This window comes from Sebastes umbrosus, chromosome 4 (genome assembly GCF_015220745.1).
Source record: "Sebastes umbrosus isolate fSebUmb1 chromosome 4, fSebUmb1.pri, whole genome shotgun sequence".
NCBI classification, from domain to species: Eukaryota; Metazoa; Chordata; class Actinopteri; order Perciformes; family Sebastidae; genus Sebastes; species Sebastes umbrosus.
The window spans coordinates 3,445,290-3,451,636 of NC_051272.1; positions in this window are offsets into that span (position 1 = coordinate 3,445,290).

Below are 6,347 nucleotides of genomic sequence, written 5' to 3' on the forward strand. Positions count from 1 at the left end.
ATTAAAAAAAGTTATTTTTATAAAACGGTCGCTATTTCGTGACAGTAGTACATGAGACAGGTAGCCTGAAAAAAATCATGTCCGGTGTCCTCCAGTGCTCCTAACATCCATGTGCTGTCTATGAGAGCCGGCTGTCAATCACTCGCGAACTCCGACCAAACGGTCAAACTAGGCAGCGCTGATCAAATATGAATCAATATTCTGTTACGTTAATGCCTATTTCTCTCCTCAGATGTTTTCAGAATCATCTTGTAGTGCACGGTTTAGCTGTAAAATGAGAAAGTTTGTGAAATCTGGTGAAGGAATGGCAAGTACCGGTCACATGACCGGAGCACAGCCAATAGGAACGCTCTCTCAATGAAATTACCTGTGATTTGTCAAAGTCTCCCCGTCACGGGCTAGATTTTCTAAAGCCTGAAAACAGAGCCATGAGGAGGAGCAGAAGTCTAGTTATCTCTCAGAACACTTGAATTACAATATGCTGAAAGGTTATTATGGAGTTTTTGCCCAATGATGCCAAAAATATGCTGCCTACTGCCACTTTAAGTTTGGAGCGTTATTTAACCTCCTTCTTGACAAACTACTATGACATGGTTGGTACCAATGGATTCCTTAGGTTTTCTAGTTTCATATGATACCAGTACCTTCACACCATCTTTAAAACTGAGCCCGCTACAGTCTAAAAAACCCACGTTGCGTTAATGCATTAAAGAAATTAGTGGCTTTAAAAACAAATTTGCGTCAACATTGTTACGTTGACTTTGACAGCCTTGAAGAATATATAATGTTATTTAATAATATTATGATATACATAAATATAAATTAGATCAGATAATGCCACAGATGATGCAACATCTGTAAAACATTTAGATGAATCCATTTAATTAATTTATTTCATGAGCTCGATCAGGTTGTTTTCGATACTTCAACCCTTTAGGAGCGGTAAGATAACGTCTGGGCTCGTTGTGTTTGGTTCATCAATTCTGTTGATGTTCTTTTGACTTGATGCTCATTGGCCATTTTTCCTGTGGTGAACGAGGTGAACTGGGCTTGTTAAATGGCTGAATATTGACCAAAAAGAGCTGCAGACTTAGGTTCTGTAGAGGACAGCCCAAACATATCTCACATAAAAAGAAGCTCAATGATTCACACTGTCTAATCGTAGTAGTGACTCTGGAGAGCGACCCAATAAAGATCAGTAAGCAAGGCCTGTCTGTGTCAGTGACCTAGGGCCCTTTTAATATCTGTGAGGTATTGAAAACCGAGGGGAATTTCATTCATCAAAACTACCTTCGTATCCCAGCTGACATTAAAGAACAATTTACAGGATAGGAAATCAAACTGTGCCATCTCTACTCCGACTTTTGTTCACAAATTACGTCCTCCAGATCATTACACGGAGACAAACCGAAAATATGAGAGTTCTCGGCCTCAGGGGCTTTTTTTCCTGTTCGAGTGTTTTCATGCAGACTGGTGACCACTTCTAATCTTTTGGTGACAGGACTGAACAAGTGCCTCGAGGCAGAGAGGAAAGCTGCTCTAACAATGTAATGCAGCTGTAATCTAGACCAACATCTGTTGCTCTCCTGATGCGTCCAGGCTGGAGGAGCACTGAGTGGACAGGGTGCTGAACGCTCTAACGCCCTTCACTCAACCTGACCCCAGTAGGAAAATCAATCTCATAGAAAGTCACAGAAGGAAAGTCACTTCAACCACACAGGGATTTATCTTGGCTGTATAGTACATACATTTTGACAACTAACATACTGACTGAAAGATATTAGCATATTCATAGATTCTGGGCTTTTCAATGAGGGAGAAGGACTAGATGTATTTATTAACAATTTCAAATTTGGTAATTGTACTTTTTGTGTAGAAAAAAACACATTAGACACAATCTATTATTATTATATATGGAGGAGAGTCTGGAGGGGATCTTTAATAAATAATATAATATATATAAATATATATAACGCAAATTCCTTTCAACGCCACTAATTTATTCAACGCATTAATGCAACTTAAAATTTTTAGGTTGTAGCGGACTCAGTTTTAAGATAAGATAAGATATTCCTTTATTAGCCCCGCAGTGGGGAAATTTGCAAGAAGCAATTTAAAGCTATAAAGCTATTCAATAATAAATATATACACACATTTACACAAAGCAAACATATTTACCCAATCCCATTTTGATACGAGTATTAAATACTTGACAAATGGTACATTTTGAACAGATAAAAAAAAAGAAATGCGAATTTTAGTACATATTTTAGTAGTTATAAACCATTAAGAACAAACCTTAGAGGCTGTTATGTCTGAAAAATCCCTCCAGGATGACACTTGCTTTGTCTTTTTAAGAAAGTCCGCTTCAATAGACCGTTAAACTGCATCTTCTGGGAAAGGTTTGCTAAAAACATCTGTACCCAAATCCATTTAGCAACGTTCACAACTGCAGACTGGATGTATTATTGCAAAAATCATATTAATGACTTAATAACATTATTAACGGCAGACTTGGTAGCTTTTAACTGACTATAAAGTTAGCAAATAATGTATTAAACATTACTAAAGTCATTGGCTACTACTTAAAAACCATGATAAAGAATGCCTTATTAGAGAGTGGTATCATTCTTTTTTATATTCCATGTGCGCAAAATGTGTCCGTAAATAGCAGCTCCACAAATACAGTACGACAGCTTTGAAATGGAGTCAAAATCCAGAATCATTTATCCATATATCATATTCTACACTCAAGCAATATTTCCACTTGCATAAGCATACAAATCCCAGGTCTCACACTGCATACCCCATTATTCACGCTTTTTTCTTTTTTTTTTACTTTGGCAGTGATAAAGGCATTAAAGCTATTTATTAGTTGTGACAGATTTAGGACAGGTATAGATGGGTAATGAGAAGATGGAAGAGGCGGTGGAACATTCTGCATGTGTGTGTCTGTGTTTGTGTCTCCGTCTCTAGGTTTAGGCATTACATATTACAGCGTCTGAGCTGGGAGGATGAAAAATGCAGTTTGTCCACGGCTTCTTGTGTCACCACATCTACCTGCTGAATGTAAATTTGGAGTCATTGCTGCTGTGATCTTTGTTTATGTACCAACTGAGACTTGATAAATCATCTCCTCATGCCTGGCCCAGCCTGTCGTCATGATTAATAGAGTACTGTCGTGATGCGTGTATGTCTGTTTGCACAGGCATGGTCCATGTGGATTTGTAATATATATGCACATGGAAGCATGACTGAGCATTGAAATATCTGTTTATGAAACAATGATTTAATGCTTGTGTCTTGCGCAGCTCTATGGGTGGCAATGTCAGTCTGTCCGTCTTTCCATCCACCACTTGGGTCCAGGCTGAAATATCGCCATCAAATTTGTGTTAGCTTCATCATTGTGAACATGAGCTAAAATCATTGCTAGTACAGCCTTACAGAACCGCATGGCCATAGACTCTGGCTGCGTCCCAAATTGCATACTATGCACTATGTGTACTATCGTTAAGTATACTTTTGTGTGTATCTTTTCAAATGCACTAAGAAGTAGTCCTCCTTGCCGGTTGGAGGCGCGTAACCATGGTAACCGGTGTCAACCTCCTGTGACCAAAAACGATAATTTCTGAGAATCCTGAAATCGGGACTAATTTAAAAACTGTATTACGCCTAACAAAGTGAAATCTTACACTTAAGTTGAAGCGCATTGCATTGTGGGATATTTATGCCGCCGTAGTGTCCAGTGTTTGCATACTGTAATATTTCACCGGAAATAGTATGCAATTGTTGTACTATTGGTTTCATGCTTAAGTTTCGGACGTACTAAAAAATAGGATGTAGTGTAGAAATGTGGATGCAACTTCAGTCCTGTTTAAGACGAAGGCTGTTTCCGAAACCTCTTACTACGTACTACTGACGAACGCAGTATGTAGCGTATACTTCATACTGCGTTCGTCAGTAGTATTTAGTATGGAACGTAAATTGATTTATTTTGTAGTACCCGAGGTCGGGTTCGCGGGTTTCCGGTTTAGGAAAGCGGAAGAAGATGGCAAGGACAATAGCAAACCTCCGCTACTTGTTTTACATTATGAAAATGACCGAAAGTGACCGTTCCAGCACTTTGCATTGTGGGATACAGTAGGCGAGGTAGACTGGTCCGATGAATATTGGAGATTTTCAGTACGACATCCAGGTATTTTTGGCATACTTGAGATTTTGCTTTTGTTCGCAAACTACATGCTACATTTTGGCCAAATCAGTATGTACTACTAGTATAGTATGAGGTTTCGAAATGATTTACAGCATGTCTTACTCCCTTCCTGTTTTGTCTCAGGCCTGTAAGCTTAACAACACAAGCTAACTGAGTATATATACCACATGTGTGCCATTTTTCCCCTTCATCTCATCTGAACACACGGATATTTTCACAACGACATGGCCATCTGGAATGAAGCTAAGTGGGGAGTGAGGGTGGTGTGAAAATGTTTAATGTACGTATCATGACAACGGCTCGTATATCCGCCGTCCTCGGTCTTCCAGTTTCCCTTTTTGAATGACGAATACAGACTACCGCCGTCTGCTGGTGTGGAGAGATATTTCCTCTCTCGCAGGCGCAGGACGTACGTGGTAGTCGTCCATCGGCTGCCGTCTTTGTGGTGTGTTCCAGTACAACTTTTTGGCAAGGACACAGGCGACGTGAGGCGACTCAACGATCGGCGTTTGTCGCCACTAGTCCTGTCGGTTTGGTGTGTCCGGGCCTTAAGTCACAAATTGTTTTACTGTTTACATTTGTACCATCTTATTACCATCATGTCAGACATATGTTAAGCACTTTGACTTGCACTAACCTTTAGGAAAGGGGCTACACAAATAAAGATTGATTGTTTTTAGCTCTTGTAATCTAGGTTTTCAAGTCAAAAGTGTACAAATTATAAGTACAGGTGCACTTCAGGAGGAGAGGGGTTGAAATCTTCAAATGTATGCAGACATCAATGTCAGTCACTCACATTGAGGTCACAATATTAAGCCTTTATTAGTTCCTCATGGCTTTATTAATTGCACAGCTTGTTCCACTCGTTTTTGTAGTGATAAAAGTAGTTGTGATAGTATAACTTCCTTTTTTCAATATGCAGCTAAACAGATTACAAAGATGTTTTACCCAACTGTGCAATCAGAAATAAGCTTTGTGTGTACATATGATAAGACTGCATTATCATATAAAATCCCTTGACAAACACAATGTAATCACAGCTAATATTTGGCTTCCTCAGTGTATAATCAGTCACCTGGCCCAGATCGTGGAGTTTATGTAATGATATTTATTGATTTAATGGCTTATAGAATGAGGTTTAAAAAGGGCCAAGGAGGATGGAGGAGCTCTGTGTTCGATCTAAACAGTATACAATGATTTGATGTACTAGATAGAGGAAAGTGAAATGGCGTTTTCAAAAAAAGTGGATGAAATAGGAAAATCTGAGGGTAGCAAAGGAAAAAAAAGTGAACCTCATAGATTAGGAATCTTCTAAAGAAGCAGTGACAGGTCCTAAACAGTCGGGAACGGCAGTCGTATATTTATCTTTTTACAGCATGTCTGGATCTCTCAACGCACACAGAAGAGAAATGTGTTTGTCATTTTTTTTGCAGCCCTGAAATTTCCAGGAAGGCTTATGGAAAAAGAAGAAAATGAAAACATAAAAGAAGCATATGAAATCAAAGGCATCATATTGATGCAGATAAGCTGATTGACGGTGAGCCTTTCATCATACATTTCCATTGCAAAGTTCATACAATGAAGAAAAGTACACCTCTGGGATAATCCCGTCAACTGTCTATGCGTCATCGCCCCAGCCGACCCCGACTCCATTCAAATACATATACTAGTGCGTTCATGCTCTCTAAAATCTTCCAGTACATAATCTAATTGACTGGTACATCGATAAGTAAACCGAGGGTCAGTTTGATCTGTGATGTAACAGTGGCAGCCAGACGTGGTACAATGAAAGTTAATGAACACTTCTGCTTTGTGTTTATTCAGTGTTCCCATTTTGTTCATCGGCGTATATCCTGTGCAAATGCATTATGGCAATCTGTGTTGACACTGGGAATACACAGACAGGGGGAGGGCATTATTTGCCCAGTTTTAAAATAGGTCAGCAGAAGGTGCCACAGACGAGAGCCACGGCACAGACTGGTCTCCAAAAATGTCATTAAGTCATGTCTTATAGCCTAAATGCAGTACCTGCTCTGTGAGCATGAACAACTACTTTAACTTTCACAATAAAGATTAAAGGAGGGACAATGATATGCATGTTACGGAGATACCTTAAAGAAAATCTGTCAATCAT